This window comes from Rhinolophus sinicus, chromosome 3 (assembly GCF_057876585.1).
Source record: "Rhinolophus sinicus isolate RSI-liver-muscle chromosome 3, RSI-T2T, whole genome shotgun sequence".
Classification (NCBI taxonomy): domain Eukaryota; kingdom Metazoa; phylum Chordata; class Mammalia; order Chiroptera; family Rhinolophidae; genus Rhinolophus; species Rhinolophus sinicus.
The window spans coordinates 103,477,294-103,495,703 of record NC_142503.1 but is presented as its reverse complement, the minus strand read 5'-3'; the positions used below and the strand labels follow the sequence as shown (position 1 = coordinate 103,495,703).

General features: G+C 40.2%; 1 protein-coding gene and 1 pseudogene across 11 annotated transcripts in view; one reads left to right on the top strand and one right to left on the bottom strand.

The window, feature by feature from the left end:
* Window positions 1–18,410, top strand: part of NEO1 (neogenin 1) — a 213,162-nt gene that overhangs the window by 11,753 nt on the left and 182,999 nt on the right. The gene's annotated exons all lie outside the window — the stretch shown is intronic.
* LOC109449575 (annexin A1 pseudogene) lies at window positions 16,510–17,943 on the bottom strand (annotated as a pseudogene).

The window sequence follows — 18,410 nt, the reverse complement described above, 5'->3', positions numbered from 1 at the left end:
TTGTTGAGTACCAAATGAAGAGGAAGGCTTGAATTTATGTTGCTCAAAAACATTTCTTTTTTTTTAAACTGTAGAATTGTACTGCGATGAGCTGCTCACACTGGAGCTGGGCTCACCTGGGAGAACAAGTTCCTGTCTCCTTTTGCGTTGCATCCTGAATGGTTGTCCTATTTCAGTTATTTCGTACTGTCAGATATGGTTGAATTCTTTTAACTTAAAATGTGTGTATGATGTGACTTCTTTATTTAGTGAGTCTTTTTGCTTCCAACTCACCCATCTATTTTAGGACAGGAAAATTTTCTTCTTTTATTACTTTATTACCATACTTTATTTTCTCTTTCGGGAATTCCAGAGATAACTACATTTGCTGTCTTGTTTCTTTCCTCTATGACGCTTGATTTCTCCTTTTTTTGTATATCCGTTTTTGCCTTATATATTTTGAGACTATATATTAGATGCATACAGATATATAATTGTTCTCTTCCTGGTGAATGGACTCTTTTATCATTATCTCTAGTAATGGAATATTCACCTTACAGTCTACTTTTTCTGATATTAATGTAGCAATATCAGCTATCTTTGGTTGGTGGTTAAGCATTTCCATCCTTTTATTTTCAGCCTTTTTGTAGTCATATATATGTTGTGTATCTAGCAATAGTATTGTTAGGTTTTCTTTTTTATTTAATCTGAAAATTTTTGTCTTTTTCCTAGAGCATTGAGTCTGTTTACATTTAAAGTAATCACTGACGAGTATATGGCTTTAAACCTTTCATTTTATTGTTTATTTCTGTTTTCTCTGCCTATTCTGTGTTTCCCTTTCTCTCTTTTCTTGCCTTTTTATTATTTTCAGTTATGCAGGTTTTCCCCTCTTTTAGCTTACCAGTTATATATTCTTTTACTGTTCATTTAGTGGTTCCTAAATGCATCTTTGACTTACTACTTTTACTGTTGATTGGACAACGCAAGACCTTTAGAACACCTTAAGTCCACTTGTCCGTCCTTTCCAATTTTTATGTTACCGTTATGTGTTTTAGTTCTCTTTATATTTGAGATGCACAAGACATTATTTTGCAAGTCATCATTCATGTAGATTTACCCATGTATTTACTGTCTCAGTTGCTCTTCACTTCTTTCTGCATCTTTTATCTGGGCTCATTTCCTTCTGCCTGGAGAATATCCTCTAGTACTTAGTTAGGTCTGCTGGAGAGCGTTCACTCAGCTTTTGTCTGTCTGAAAACATCTTTATTTCACCTTCAATTTTGATTATTTTTTGGCTGAGTGTAGAATTCTAGGTATACAGTTTTTTTTCTTTCAGCCCTTTAAGTGCATCATTCCACTGTCCACCGAACTCCATCATTTCTGATGAGAAGTCAGTTGTAAATCTTTAGTTGTCCCCCCCCTTTTGTCAAGAATGTGCTTCCCTCCCTCCTTCCTCCTTTGCCCACTTTTCAGATTTGTTCTTTTATCTTTTTCAGAAATCTGGCTTCATGTGCCTAGCTGTGATTCTCTTTGTATTTATCCTGCTTTTTGAGTTTCTTGTATCTGTGGGATGATTCCTTTCATTAACTTTGGAATGCTCCTGGCCATTATCTCTTCCAATAATTTCTTCTTCCCCATTGAAGTTTGGTTCACTTAGCTTTCCTGGATGCTCATCACTCTGCTGGGTTTAGGAAAACGATGTTGTTGGGAGCTTATCTGCCCTCTATTGGTTGTTAGGGTAAGAGGAGCAATCGCTTGTGACTTGCTACATTCTAACCAGAGGTAGCACTCCATTTATTGATTTTTAATTTCATTTATTGTATTTTTCAGTTCTAGAATTTTTATTTTTTATAGTTTCTAGGTCGCTGCTGAAAGTTTGCATCTTGCATCTTTATTCTTTTAACCCATTCTATCATATGTGTTTCCATGAGGGTTTGCTTTTATGTCTGTTATTTCTCCTGACTTTGGGGTTGTCGTGTCTTTTTATGTGCTTGTTTATTTGTGATTGAACACCAGGTATTGTGTATGAAAAATTACGGAGATAATCTGAATTAATACTATCTTCTCCCAGAAAGGATTTACCTTTGCTTCTCTTCTCGTATGTCGTTACTCGAGAGGCACTAACAATGTCAGATGAATTTATTCAGGGATTGGATGATTTAAAATTGAATATATTTTGGATTTACCTTTACTTCATGGGTATTGCCCGTTGAGGTCCTAATCCACAGCTTACGAGGTTTACCCTCATCCTTGGCAGGCCCTCACTCTAGTTTTTGTCCCTTCAGGGCTTGAGTCTGTCAGAGCTGTGCTCATCTTCTCAGCCTCTTCAGCAGTTGTGGCCTTTATAACCTGCAGATACCTGTAGGCAAGCAGCAGCTCCAAATACCACACTGGTCTGTGGATTTTCTCATTTTATGGATCTTGGTCCCTTAATGCCTAAAGTTGCCTTCATACAGATATTTTGTACTTTGTCTAGTTTCTTTAGTTCTTGCAGTGGAAGAGCTGGTCTGAACCACTTTGTCATTCCCGGAAGCTGAGCTCTCACAGTGCCCCTTTCATCTTTTCTCTTTTCTGCGTTCCAGGAGAAATTTTCAAACTTGTGTGGTTTTTCTTCATGTGCAGTCTGCAATTTATTGCCCCTGTTGTATTTCTTTGAAAAATTATTCAGTTGTTTTGTGGCTGAAAGCAATCTTTCCTGATTTCAGATTATTCTCTTTTCATATACATGGTATTCTCTGAAGTATTTTCAGGATTTCTACAGTTGAGCTATCTGCCGTTGGGAATTCGTTAGATATTTTAAAGTTGTTCTCTCTGCTGGAGTAAATTTTCCAAGGGAAAATTTTTGCTTCAGTTGATAGTACAATCACTCCTTTAGCTTCAGGGTCTTTTAAGTGTCTACTGGGGCGGTAATTGTGGGGATGGTGGTGTCTGTGTGCTCAGTATTGTTGGTTGCGAAAGATTCTTTTTGAACTTATGTAGGTTGCTGTTATGTTTCAGGTCAAGATGAACGAGAAAATTTTATTGCAGTAACTTTATTTTGCTCGATCATTGATTTGGTAGTTTGTAGGGAAAAGGGGCAAGGTATAGTCAGACTGCTATGAAACAGGAAAGTTTGCTGCTAAAGCATTTTATTTCAGTGCTGAAATTAAAAAAATTCACCATTCAAATGCTGGCAGTTGGTTGTGGAGCTAGAGTAGCAGCCTCTGCTCTTTCCACCCCATGTCTCTCAACTTAGCACATTATCTGCGATGTGAATGCTTCCACCAGACGTTTTGCCAGTCTTTTTCCTGGAAGCTCCGGAGGTCCACATACCTTTGGCATTCCTCTGTGGTTCTCAGCAGCCACACATTGTTTTCTCCAGGTGGGTTTTTTTTTTTTTTTAATGTATTCTTTTGGTTGTTCCAGTGGATATTGGTGTAGAATATCGGGTGGGCATTAGTTAAATTTATGAGCTAACTTTTGCCATCTTGAACTGATAATCTACACTGTGTATGTTTTCTCTTCTTCAGTTGGTTTAGTTTGGTGTCTGATTCAATTAAAGAAGAATAGTTTTATTGTTTTATTTTTACTTTAATGTACATATAGATTATAATTAAGCTATTATAATTATAAACTATTAGAAGGACTCTAGTAGGCTAATTAACTCTTGCCTGATAGGATCCCTTTGATAGAATGAGGGGTTTTTTTGTTTTTGTTTTTTTCGTTCAACAGACATTTTCGTGAATGCTGACTGTGTTTTCCAGGCTCTGCTAAGTTTGGGAATTACAGACATGGGCAAGTCTCTTAATCTTATGTACCTATTCTTGAGGCAGAGATACCTTTCTCTGAGGCTGAGGAACTTTTCTTTGGGAGAACGAAAGCACCAGTGTTCATTTAAAACTTTGTTTTTTTAACCCATTAATTACATTGTTGAATATAAATTAATATTTATAAAGATGTTGATAGTAGTTTCTATGTATGCAGAAAATGTTCCAGTTAAAATCTTATTTATAATTTTGGTTGTATTTTTTTTTTAATGTAGTAAATTTCAGTTTATTCTCTGACCAGGTGACCGTATCAGATAATAAAGGTTTATGTTACATATGTGATTGAATTTACTCCTATGTTACACACATACATACGTATAGAAAGTAGGATGGCATGGTTTTGTTTTTTCTTTTTTAAAAATAAGGAATTCAGAGTTTGGTTAGGTAGGTAGGGCATGAAACAGATATGTGGGAGTGTTATATATTCATTATGCAACTTTTTACTTACGGGAAGAAGAGTTAGGAACTTGCTTCAGCCTTAAATCTAGAGTTTGCCAGTCTGGAAATCATGCTTTGGAAATGGTTTGACAGATTGGATATAGTAGAAGGAATTAGAAAAAGCAGGCAACTGGGGCCAAAGGGTGGATTGGAAAAGAAAATGTCTAGATTCATTTTGCTGTTTTGGGAAGAACAAGAGTATTTCTGTTACAGACATAAAATACACTGTAAGGAGAGTCAGCTGTCTTCATTTTACATTCAACAAGAATAGTACAATTTAGGGAAAGCTATTAAATTGAGTCTTCCTGACTAGGGCTTTGTAATGATAGAAGTTAATTTTCTTCATCTATTGTTCATCTTAGGTTAAGTACGTTATTTATGTGATGTTATAAACTTGGTGTGACAAAGGACACCTTCTGCCAGGTTTCCAGTTTGTAATGCAGTGGCCTTCACTCTTGTTCACGTGTCAGAGCATCTGGAAGTTGGGCTGTGCTTTGTGGGATATTGTGAATTAGTCATACCTTTAATTACGTTAAACAAATGAAGTGTAATTTCAGACGCCGTGCATATGACTTCTCTGAATGCAATTCAACTCAGTAGTTCAAATCAAGAAATATTTAATGAGCATTTGTTTTGTACTGTAACACAGGATCATTTCATGATGAAAAGGAATCGTGGAAGAGGGAGAAGAACATAGAAGTGACTCTTTTCAAACATCAGTGGTTTATAGTATAGATTAAGATGAGTTGGAGCTCCTCACAGGCCAGTTGCTTTAGCCAATGGCAGCCTAAGGGATTCGTAAAGTGTAGTCAGTGCTGTCAGGTCATCGTCATATAGCGAGAGATTAAAATCTGAAGGTTCGGGGCCCTGGGAATCTGCATTTTAAGAAACATCTGAGAGGTTTCTTATTCACAAAATTTAAGAAATACTTTCTAAATGTTAAGTGGAAAAAACTCAGAATATTGCTTCTGAATTTAAAAGGAATCGTGTTTTAGAATGAACTTCCCCTCCAAGGGAAAACAGAATGCATACGACTGGGTAGCTGCTATTTATTTACTTGTGTGTAAGAAATGTCTTTTTCTAGCTATGAACATTTAGAATATTGAAAAGAATTGCCATTTCTCTGAAAGCCTTTTATTTTACTTGTTTTTCCATGGAAATTGTCATATTATATCTAATGGCTTTTAGTGGTTTTTCAACTATGAAATGTCATTAGAATTTGGGCTATATTCCATTAATGTAAGATCTGGAAGATTCAAAATTATAATACATTTTTAAAAGTTTTAGTTTTGCTTTATTCATTGCTTCAACTTCTGGAAGCAGGAACATAAATAAAAAGTTAAACTAAAAGTACTAGGTATATAAACTTTTTAAAATTCTTTCTCCAAAACAGTGAATTTCAGACTAATTCCTTCTGTAAACCTTTATGGAGTACATGCCAAGCTCTATGTTAGGCCCATGAGGATGATTAAAACTTACACACTGTCCTAGTAAAGTTCACACTCTAGTGGGAATGAGATAGCTAAGGAATATATATAAACAAGTGGTTTGTGCTTTGCCAGCTTTAAAGAATTGGAAACCTCAGTAAAAGGCAATTAAATAACCTTACCGTTATAATACGTGCCAGGAACAAAGAGAATGCGTGTGTGTGTGGAGGGGGTGGCGATGGTGCTAGCTCGCAGTTAGGCTCTCGAGGGAGTCCAGGACGTCTGCATGGTGACTTGGGTGAGGGCAGTGGAGAGTTCATGGAGTGGACAGGTAATTAGGTGATAAAGTAGAATTTGGTGATGGGTTGGATATTGAGGTGAGACACTGTCCAGGATGATTCCTTTGGATCGTTAGCATTTGTATAGTAGGAAACTTTTTTGGGGCAAGAAATAAGTTTCGGGGGGCAAGAAGAGCATGAATTTTATTTTGGACATAATAAATTTAATATACCTTTGAGTTATTCAGGGGGCACTTGGTTACAGTCTGGAGTGTAGTGGGAGATACGGACTGGAGATTTGTGAGACGCGTGTTTAGAGCATGGGTGAGCTGAGAAGGATGGGCTGTTGTTACCGGACAGAGAAGTGAGTGGAGAAGTAGGAGGAAAACCAGGAGAGAGTTGTATCGTAGAAGTAAAGATGCGAGTATCAGATTTGGCTGGCAGATTAAATATGGTGAATAGTGAAGAACCTTTTGCATTTAGCCACCTGTGAGTCACTGGTGACCTTCGTAAGAGCTTTAAGTGGAATTTGAAGCAGATTGAGGGACAAGTGGGAAGGGAGGAAATGAAGACTGAAAAGTTCCAGAAATTTAGCTGTGAATGGGATGGCCAGAGGTAGCGCTTGAGGTCTGTGAAGAATGGTGTGTGTGTGTGTGTGTGTGTGTGTGTCTGTCTGTCTGTCTGTCTGTCCGTCTTGGGCTAGACTTGAGCATATTTAAAAGGCAGTGGAAGACTATTTGAGATGGGTAATTTGAATATACAAGGAAAATGAAATCATCAATAGTGTAAGTTTCCCGGGAAGGTTGCGAGAATATGGGGTTGGTTCTGAGCACAAGTGGAAAGATTTGTACTAGATCCGAGAGGAGAAGCGGTAAGGCCATTCTTTAACTGGTGGGAAGGAGCATAAGAATAGGTGACTGTTCTTAAGGAAAGGAGACCCCCTGCCGTGTGCATGAAGAGGTTTCTTAAGCATGAAAGTTTTCAGGAGAGTGGGGAGGGAGTTGATTGGAGAGGTAGGATTATCGATACTTTTTAAAGTACTGATATGAGAGTGTACCGTACAAGATTGAACAAGAAGATTGAGCAAGATTTTAAATTCTATGAGGGCAGCACTGTTTCTGTGCCCTCACCCCCTCATCTGCCAGGGCTCCCGAGCATGTTGGGGACAGTAGGTTCTCAGTAAATATTTACCCTAAACTTGGAATCTTAAATGAAAAATGAATACACAGTAACTACTCTTGACTGACTGAAATTTTGTAGACTAATGATAGGATTAATAAGTGAAGAGAGCCTCTTCCTGTAACACTGTTTAATTCACCATTTCAGCAAATCTCTCCCTGCAGCCTACTAAGCTTTTCTCTTTAATTAAGTACCTGATTTACACAGTAGATTTTGCTCATTTGAAGACTCAATCCATGTCTAAACAGATAAAGGTAAGAGCTAAAGCATAGTTAAGATACATTGTAAATGCAATCAGAATTTCACCGCTGGGCAATTCACCTCAAACATCCATCTCTAAAAACCTTTGTGTCTAAAAGTGGGGACTTTTATAACCAATTCCAAGTTATTCAGAAGCGGATTGTGTAGTTTATTTGTCTCAAGATTAGGCAGTCCCCTTGTTTCTGACTCCCTTTAACCTACCTGTTTGGCCGTTTTGTTACTGTAAGCTTATGAGTAAGATGAGGAGAAGAAAAGCAGAGAGTGTAGATAAATTAATGGCTAAAATGAAGTGTTCTTTTGTTCCTGTGTGTATGTGTCTGCGCGTATTGGAAGCCGTCAGAAGTGACTATAATACCCAGGGTAATAAAATGGGTTTTTCAGTGTGTGAGAAGCCCTGTGTGATGTAGATTATGGAGACAAAAACACTTCCAGACGGGGAGGCATATGGAGCCTTGTGGACAAGGGGTAGCCATCTTGTCTGTGTCCATCTTCACACCCCTCCCAGTGGGGCTATCCCCTTTCTGTCAGTCTTCCCCAAAGCCTCAGGCGCCCCCAGCCTCCTCCTGTCCTTGTCACTGCTCACACTGATTGCTTTGTGAGCATACGACATGCTGGCATCCGGTGACCAAGGTCAGGCAGGGCACAGAGGCCAGATGGAGGAATTCCAGTCAGGACCCGTAGACCATGCCCCTCCAGGTAGTGGCCGTGCCCCTTAGCTCTGTATCCGCAGGGCCTGCTACGGTACCTGGCGTATAATATGTCTCCAGAGTATTTTATTTTTGAATGAAAGACTGGTTCAAAATTGCACAGTCATAGGATGAGTCATTTATCTTTTTGCTTTTATAGATGAGAAAAGTGAGGCTTAGATTCAGTAGCAGCTATTTCTGTTCCTGTGATATAAGTAAGTGGATATAATACACACCCCCAGCCTTCTGGGGGTCCCAAGTTAAATAGAAAGTCAAGTCGTCATTTATCTAGCAGAGTTGGGGTGTTTTGGCTTTCCTGGGGGGTGGTGGGGGCTGTGGTGCTGGTCATGTTTCTTTGTCTTGTTTTTGGTGCCTGTATTTGCTGGATACTGTGTTATGGCAGGTACAGAGCTGCATGACACACAGCGTTTGCCCTTAAGGAACACGTCGAATGTAACATGAGACAACATAAGAATCAATATGTCTCGAAGTATATGATTAATGATTAATGCCAAATGAGTGGTACACCTTGATACATGCCAACTTCATAAAATGGAAGGAAAGTGCTACTGGCCCATCATCAGAGAAGCATTTTCAGTTGCTTCTCTAGTGGGAACCGGCCTGGGTTGGGAGAACTCGTATGTCGTATGTCGGGAAGTACATGTTAGTGATTATCGTCCACTTGATATGAGGGGAGAGTGTTTCTCAATGTAAACTGTCTGTGTGGCAATGGAGCCAGGTGATGGCTTCCTTTGTGTCATATAATGCCTTGTCACCAGCTAAGGAGTTCAGCCCATTTAATTAATTTGAATAGCGCTCGTCTATTGTAAAATTATTTTATCCACGTGTGTGTGCATCATGTGAGAATTCATGAATCCCGGGATTGTTTTTGAGCTGGAAGGGGACCTTCAGTTGAAGGTCATGCGCTTCACCTCTCCCTTCTTGTCTGGCCCAGAGACGTTGCATCACTAGATTACATTGTACGTTCCTTCAGCCGTAACTGGCACAGGTCACTTTCTCTTGTAAGTTGTAGCTTATTTTTCTCTCTGTTAAATTTCCTTTCTTGGTAAATTTGCAAAAAGTTCTCCAGGTATAAAGTGAATGTGTCATATTTACACAGCTTGGAGAATAGCTGAGTGTGGAAGGAGGGGTAGAAGAGAGGGAAAGGGTGTGATGGTTCTTCCAGTGAATTTAGCAGAAGTGCAGACAACCAGGAGCTTAGGTAGTTCTGGTCGGCCTTTTCGCTGCTTTTGGTTTGTGATGGTATAACTTTGCTTACAGCCATGGTGAATTTTTCTAATTTTCTTAGTAGTAACGTGGGGGCATGAAGAGATCCAAGAAGATACAAGATACTAGATACAAGAAGCTGGGAAGATAATGACATTTATCAAATGTGTTTGTAATCCAGTTCAGGGATACTGCCCAGGTTTGCAGTCTGACTGGGGGTTAAAGGACCTAAAGAAGTTAAGTAACAATCCCGTATATCCTGTTCTTTGTGTCACATAAATGCACATGACTATTTCTTCAGTGTCGAGAACAGTGCCAGGCACATAGTTGATTTTCAGTAAGTATTGGGTGGATAAATAGAAGGTACTGACAGTAAACATGGGGGGTCTCTGAGAGCTAGGGCCTTGGAGAAGGCTGGGCCCTTGTATACTGTAAAGAGTAAGGAACTTCACTCTGTCTCATTCTGTTTCTAACTCCTCACGACCTCAGCACTTATCTTATTCCCACCTCAAATCCTGAAGCAGCCTCTTCCTTTTGATAACTGATTTTTTCTTGGAAGCAAGCCTGACTTCTCTCGCTTTTATTTTGCCACTGCTTGGCCTTCACTCTTCCTTCCTTTTCCCAAGTCTTCGCTGCTTATCTCTGAGGATTTAGCGGATCACATTTTGGTTTATAAGGCGATTATGTTTTCTCAGGTCCTAGTTTTCTCTTCCCTTGACGATGAGGTGAGGCACTATCTGGGAAAGACCTGAGTTATCAGGAAAAGTTCAGAAACATCTTTGTGGTTATTAAGAGGCAAATTCTGTAGGGTAGGTGATACAACAACATAGCAGCTTTGAGCCACATCTTTAGGCTGTCATAACTACATTTTAATTGGCTACATTTTTAAAACACAAGTTAAACTAGTTATGTTCTCCGCCCTGCTCAATTTCGGCAGGATAAAGGCCTGTTTCACAGAGGAGAACACACAAACAAGTAAGTACAAGGAGGCCTGTGTGAGCGAGCGTCTGCTGTACAGCTCAGTGACTTTCTCTGGTTTAAGATGTAGCTCTTGGCAACTCCAAATAGTTTGTGTTCTCTGAGGGAGAAGTCCAGTCTATTTAACTGCATTTAGTGAAAACTAATTATGATTCTCCGATGGGAAATAGACTCTCAGACTCATTTATTCATCCAGTAAGCATTTATGGAGAAGCTATCATGTGTGAGGCACTGTGCTTGGTATCGGAAGATGGGAGAGAGAACAGTTATCAACCTAAGAAAGGGCACAGCGTGGATACAAATAACCGTAATGCTGTGTAGAACATGACGGCTGCAGTAAAGGGGTGCAGGGTGCCTTGGGAGCTCCAAAACTGGAGCCGTTACTTCCAAACACTGCCTCGGGGTAGATGTTGTGGGGCTGGGTGGGGAAGGCTTAGGTCACTGTCCCCATGTTGGCAGTGGGCAGTTGTGTAGGAGCTGCCGAGGGGCCCGTGGGGATGGGAGGGGAGAGGACAGACGGTGGGCGGAGGTCTGTAGGTAGGAAGGCACTGGGGACGCGGGTAACAGAAAGTGGGCACTCTGAGGGTAGAGTGTGCACGTCAGGTGGCCCACGCTGCGGATGGAAAAGCAGGGTGCCTGATCGGACAGGGGGTGTCGTAGGGATTGGAGGAGTGGGTTGAATCTAGGCTGCTTACCAAAAATTGGTTTTTCTTGACCATTGTTACTCTAGTCTAGGAGTTAATTGTTTTATCGTGAAAAAGAAAAAGTGTTCTTTGCTCAGATAAGTTAGAGAATCCCTGCAGGAGAGGGAGAATGATCCTGCAGGGATCTGTTTTAGAACGAGTTCTGTGATACACTGTATTCAGCTGTGTTGCTGTAGTAAAAGTAGTGAGTGTCCCCAGTATTCTGTAGTGTACTTGTTCCATCAGTTTTGACTATACTATTTATTTATTTTGCATTTTCTCAGTTGGTATGTGAAAATATATTCTGATTTTAAATGATTATCTCCCTTTACTTTTTCTGTGTATTTGTTATCAAATTCATACGTATTTTCAACTCCTACCTTTTTTACTCAGGTATGTTGTCAAACAATAACTTAGTGGAGGTAATCTTTTATATGAGCTTGTGGTATACTTGAATAGTTTCCCTTCAAAAGTGGACTGTTAGTGTTGGAGCTACATAGAGTGAATAAATTTCCTGGGAGGAAACGATAATAAAATATTCAGGAAGTTATTAGGAAATGAGAACTTGTGTTCTTGTTCCCTCAGATAAGCTGCTGAAACCTCTGTGTGTATGAAAACAGTGTGCATTAGAGGAAGGAATGAGGGATTCAGCAACTTTCTACTTGGGTGTGAGGGACTTGGGACTTCAAGTGCATAACTGGATGAAAAATTTCCCAAAGCAGAATTATCTGAGAATTGTTTATTCTCGCTCAGAGTGTTTCTGTCAGGGAAGGAAAGTGAGCTGGGTGACTGAGAACCCACTGGGGAGCGTGTTCCTGGGGGGCCCCGTGGCAGGCAGGGCGCTTCAGGAGGACACGAGCAGCGAAGGGTGGGCCCCGATTCTGCTACGTTTCCCCCTCTGACAACGTGGGGTTAGCTCTGTCCGTAATTGTAGCCGCTTTGTTCTAAAGTAACTGTGACCCTGTAACTTTCTAGGCACCACTTTAACTTTTACTGACTGGAATTGGTGCACCAGTTTTATGTAACAAACGGGGTTTAGAGTCTGACTTTTCCTCCACATGTGTTCGTGGCAGGGATGATTTACTCCTAAATTGATTAGTTCTGGATCCCCTCACTTGCAGGGGACCCTGCTGGGGTCTTGGGGAGGCTCTAGCTATGTATTTGGTACTTACATATTTCTGTAAAATCTGCAAACTTGAGTTTCCGCCCCTTCCCCGCCCCCCCCGCCCCGATGTTTCTTAAAAGGGCCTCCAAATTGATTATTCTTCACACCCCACAAAACTCGGCCCTGGTTCATGAGGCAGATTGAGTGTTGATGGCTAGTTCTAGTCGACTTGCAGATACCAGGAGGGAAATAGTATCCAGGAGGCTGAGCGATTGCCTGGTGTTTGGAGTGGCCAGGGGTCCCTTTCTGGGTGTCAGGAGCCGTCTTGCTTCTCCTGTGAACAGGGGCTGGAGGAGGCAGGGGAAGCTGGCGTAGGGCTGGTGGAGGAGTGGTGTGGCCGCGAGGGTGCCACAGCCAGGGTGGTGGGCAGACGAGGAGGCTCCCCTTAGATGGGACGGATGCACTTGCAAGTAGTGTTTCCTGTAGCATTTCAGAATAATCGAAGTCATCCCAGATTACATTTCATCTTGAAACTTCATAATACATTTTTAGAATTACTGAAAAATTTGCAGAATCAGTTTCTTAATTAGTGGATTGACTTGAGATTAAAGTCTTTATTGATTAGAAAATTTTGCTGAAAACAGAAATGTCGCTGATTCTTTTGGGTTACTATAACTCGAGATTTTATAGCTTTTTGGTAGGTGTTTCTTCGTGCTTTTTTCGTCTTCCACACTTTCTTTTCATCTCTTGCTTTCTTTTGGATTCAAAGCTCTTTCTTACACTTCTGAGGATTTTGAATGACTGGACTGTGGATAGCCACATTTTAAAACTGTATTTTAGTGTTCTGCTTTCTTTCAAAATAATTGTGGGGTCTGTGTGGCCCGGAGACAAATTTACAGTTAATAGATGTGTAATGTTCTGAGAAGCAATTCTATCTAGTTTGCAGTAAACTGGCTCAGTTTCAAATATGCTTAAAATTATTGAACTTTTCCTAAAATTCCTTCTGATTGGACTAAGTTCTCAGGGCTGATAAGAGCTTTTCTAGAAAGTTGTATGGATCTGCCACCTGGTGGTGAAATACTAACAAGTACTAAGTGTTTGCCAAGACTTTCATAGTGGATTCTTGCCTTGGTAGGTGCTATAGATATATGGCTCCTTAGATATATGACGTTACCTCCTCAAAGTTTTTGTTTTTAATTGAGAAAATATTACTTACATGTGATAGAAGAGGGATCTTTTGATTAATGTATTTCTGTCTATTGCTTGTAGAGGACTCTTCCTGGTTTATGAAATTTGTATATTACTGAGTTGAAATCAACTCTGAGCGCTTTGAGAATATACTGCTTCCCTTAAATTTGAAAGAGACATGAGCTTTTGAGAAGATTGTTGTTAATTATTCTAAAACGTTTAATATGGACTCATGGGGGGAGAAAGAAAGATTACAGGACAAAGGAACATTTTTGGAGAGAGAAATAAATCATTGTTTATTTAATTCAAAACACAGCAACAGGCATTTAAAGCTTTTTTGTTTAGCAAATAGAAAGTTGAACAGTATTTTATGGTCTTCAGTTGGATTATCAATACAAATAAGTATTCTATACGGGGCACTGTGTTAGGTGCAGAGGAGAAAGTAGTGAATGACACCTGACTGTTTTTTGCCTTCATAGAGTTTATAATCTTGCTAGGGCAGCAGATAAGCAAGTACTTACAGAAATAATTGATTGCAATGTTGGTAACTACTGTAAAGGATAAGTAGTAACAGAGAGACCTCACCCAGGCTGGCTAGTGCATCAGGGAAAGCCTCCCTAAGGAAGCGACATTTCAGTTGCTATCTGACAGGTGTGGGTCTGTCGGTTACTTCTGAAGCGGGAAGGAGGTTGGCAAGTCTGAGGAACTGAAAGAAGATCAGGGTGGCTGGAGTGTAGTGAGAGAAAGGGGGATTTTGGTATGAAAGAAAACAGGAAAGGATAGGAGTAAGTACTTCAGAGCCTTGTGTCTGCCGAGGACTTTGGACTTCATCATGTGGCTGGTGAGAAGCTGTTGAAGTGTGTAGGCGAGGAGTGACAACTAGATGAATGAATAAAACAGGGCGAGACTGAGGGAGGGCAGTTGCTTAGAAAGCCCTTATGGTAGTTCTGGCTCAGACTGGAGTGTATTAGTGGACATGGTAAGAGGCTGACATATTTGGAATGTATTTGGAGTGAAATAGACAAGACTTGGTGATTGGCTACGGTAGAGGGAGATGGCAAGGATGAGTCCAGCCTCTGGCATTCTTTCATTCATTTAATAAGTATATAAATATATGTTATATAGTTTGGTCCTTAAGGGTAGAAAGTTGCATAACTGCAGTATTCAGTTCATAGTACATTATCATTATTGGACAGTTCAGGGTTTCTTATTTTGCATTTTTTTCCTTCCCCCTTTATCTACTGTCTCCACTCCCATTTCCTTTCTCTTCTTAGGCTCCTACTATATGCTTAATATACCTTCTTGAGTACGCATCCAAGTCTATAAAATATGAAGTGTTGTTTTGTGTGTTTTTAACTTGTGATATTGTGCTGTGCATCATATTCTGTTCCTTATTCCACCGGTTGTTAGCTGTGTGACCACAGGCAAGTTACGTAATGATTTTTGTGTCTCAGTTTCCTCATCAGTAAAATGAGGACAATAATATTACTTAGATTATACAGTTGTTGGGAGGATCAAGAGAGTTAATGTTTGTAATATGTTCTGTGTTGTTTGCAGTTTCCCCTTGGTGGTTTAAGGACGGCTCCGTGTTGTTACCCGTGCCCTCGTAGTTGCCTCTGATTGCGGCATAGTTTTCATAGTGTGCGTGCATTACATTTTACTTACCCACCCGTTCCCTAGAGGGTGGCGACCTGGGTTTGTTCCAGCTTCTACTGCCACAAATACAGCCACGATGAAAGTCCTTTGACATGAGTCCTTACTGACCTTTGCATAAATTTCTCTGAGATGTCAACCTAGGAGTAGGATTGTTGCAGCATACAACTTATATATAATTTAATTTCACTAAGTATGGCCCGATTGTTTTGTAGAATGTTTGCACTAGTTTATACTCCCACCAGCAATACGTATGTTACCGTCTCCTCTATCCCTGTCATTATTTTATAGGACTTTTTTCTAAACTTTGGCATATTAACACAGGTATAATTTCAGTATTAGATGAATTTGCATTTTTCTGATTATTAATGAGTCTTAGAGTGATTGTAGCCATTTCGTTTTCTTCTGTAACTTTCCTCTTTACATCTTGTATTTATTTTTGTGTCAGATTTCTAGTCTTTCTTGTTGATTTGCAGTTCTTTGTATATTCCTGATGCCACTCTTGTTGGTTCTAGACATTGCAAATCATTTTTCTCTGTCATCTGTTTACTTTACCTATGGTGTCCTTTGAACAGAAATCCTTAATTTTAAGGTGGTTAAATACATTTTAAATAATTAAAAAAAAGTTTCACCTAACTCTCTGTGCGTTAGTGATTCTGCATTTTCTTCTTTCCTAATACTTTTATTTTTATGTTTAGATAACAAATATTTATTGAGGACCTGCTATAATCTAGGCATTGGGGATAAAGCTGTGAGCCAGGCATACAGCGTGCTTAGCTGAGCCGTGCAGCTTAGGAAAGAGCAGTGGAGCAACGGGACGGATGCTGGTGTTATTTACTGATGTAGGAAACATGGGTGATGAAGAAGTTCGGGGTAGGAGCGGGGGTTTGCTGGAGTCAAAAGATCTTTAGTTCAGTTAAATTTTTTAATTAACGTATACAATTTGTGTGTGTGTGCGTGTGGGTGCACCCGTGGTGTCTCAGTTTTATGAATATTAGCACATGTATGGTGGGTTCCTTTAACTCCCACCATAATCAGGATAGAAGACAGTTTCCAAAACTTCCCTCATGCTGGCCCTTTGTATTCCGACCCTCCCTCTACTCCTAACGCCCAGCAGCCCCTGATCTCTTCTCCATCCCACATTTTGCCTTTTCCAGAATGTGGTGTAAGTGGAATCATATGGTACATAGCCTTTTGAGACCTTGATTCCTGTGAGATTCATCCATGTCGTTGAGTGTATCAGTAGTTTGTTCCTTTTTATTGCTGGGGAGTGGTCCGTTGTATGGAGGTACCACAGTTTATCCATTCACCTGGTGAAAGACATCAGGGGCTGTTTTTTTTTTGTCCTGTAAAATCATTTTATTTTCTGTTACATAATCATCTTTCTCAGGTAATGTTACTAGAAAAACCTGTTTAATGGGGTTTTATAGTTGGGGTAAATATATTTTTTAAAAACATTTCTATTATGCAGAGTTGTGATACAAAAAATGATTTATAGGCTACAGTTTTCAGAAGGCAGTTAGCTAGACTAATCCTGCTGAAGAAACTATCCTATTTAAGTCTATAATATGGAATGAAAAAATATGATTAAAAAATCTTCTGATCAAAAAGCTTGAGATCATCAAAGGAATGTTTGCTGTCCTCCACAGAGAGCACCAGGATTTTCTCATAATCTCCCTTGGTTTCATCCAGGATAGCTTGGCAGAGAGAGAGACTGACAACTTCTGATAGCGTGCTTTGTCATCATTCATGTCGATTTCAGAACGGGAAACCACAGTTCTGACCAAGGTCTTAGGACGTGTCCAGCACCCTTCATGGCCTGGTGAAGCTTCTCAGCAAAGAACATTGGCTTGTTTGTGGCACACTTTGCAATTGTCGTGAAGCATTTCTCGATGTCACCTTTCATCTCCAGGTCCAGAACTTTGCTCATGTCATGCTTACTGTACTTGGCATCCTTCCGAAACACTCTGCGAAGATGGGGGTAGCTTCTGGTGGTAAGCTGGTACTGAGCACATGCACACCTGTCCCTTTTCTGCTTTCTCCTGCTTCATGTAATGCCCTGGACTGTGAGTCAGCCAAGTCTTCTCTTAGGCCAAGATCCTCAGATCGGTCTCCCTTAGTAAGAGAAAGCGAAGCCTTCAGGTAATCTCCAGGTGTGTCTGAGGTGATGTCTTTGGCCAGGTCTCTCTTCGGTTCTTCTCTATAGACTGTTAATTTCTCTGGTTTCTCTGTTAGTTCTAGATGCCACAGTTTCATTCTGAGTGTCCTCATCAGTTCCAACGCCCCTCACGGCATCACCGAGTTCATCAGCATCTAATTGGGCTGGAGTTTTTAATAGAGCCAAAACCACTTCCTCAAGGTGACCTGTAAGGGCTTTCTCCAGAACTTCATTCAGGGGCTTTCCTTTTTCCTGGAGATACGCTGCTTTGATCTGTTGACGCTGTGCGTTGTTTCTCGTGGTGAGAATGTCAATGATGGTTGCTTCACCCACACCTTTAACTGTTATTGCTTTATGCAAGACAGCAACCTCTGAGGATGGATTGACGCTAGGATAGGGGCTCACTGCTGCCCCAGGACCACCTTCGGATCCTTTCACAGTGTTAATGTCTCCCGCGCTTCATTGTCAATAAACCAGGCCTGCTTGAGGAATTCTGATACCACTGCCATTTTTAAAGAAGTTTCTTTTCATCCACCTTCTTCCAAAGAACTAAAGAGAGACTCTTCTCTGATCTTTTCACACTCAGGCGTTGTCTTCAGTTTGTGGGGATTATGAATAAACTGTTACAAACATTTAGATGCAGTTTTTTGTGTCCCCGTGTTTTCATTAACCTAGGGTAAATATCCCAGAGTGAGATTGCCGGGCCGTGTGTTTAACTTGGTAAGAAACTGCCACTGTTCTTCAGAGTGGCGGTACCTTCTGTGTTCCTTCCAGCTGTGGGGGAGTTTCGTTGCTCGGCCTCCTCAGCAGTACCTGTCACTGTCAGGTTTTTCCCTACTCTAATAGGTATGTAGTGGTGTCTTGCAGTTTTCACGTGCGTTTCTCTGATGACTAGCGTTGTTGAACACCCTTTTCTGTGCTAACTTGCCATTGTTGGTGAGATGTCCCTGGAAATCTTTTGCCCATTTAAAAAAATTGAGTTGTTTGTTTACTGATGGTTGAGTTTTTAGATCTTTATGTATTCTGTATACAGTTTCCTTTGTTAATGGTTTGCAAATATTTTCTCTAACCTGTTGTTTGTCTTTGCATACTCTAAATGTCTTTTGCAGGGCAAAAGTTTTAAATTTTGGTGAAGTTCAGTATATCTGTTTATTACCTTTATGAATTACGCTCTTAGTGTCATGTCCAAGAACTCTTTGTCTAATCCAGATTTACAAAAGTTTTTCTCCTCTAATTTCTTTTAGGAATTTTAGTTTACATTTGATATTTAGATTTATGATCCCTTTTGAGTTAATTTTTGTGTCAAGTCGAGGTCCCTTCCTCTTTCTCTCCCTCCCTCCCTCGCATGTGGATGTCCAATTGTT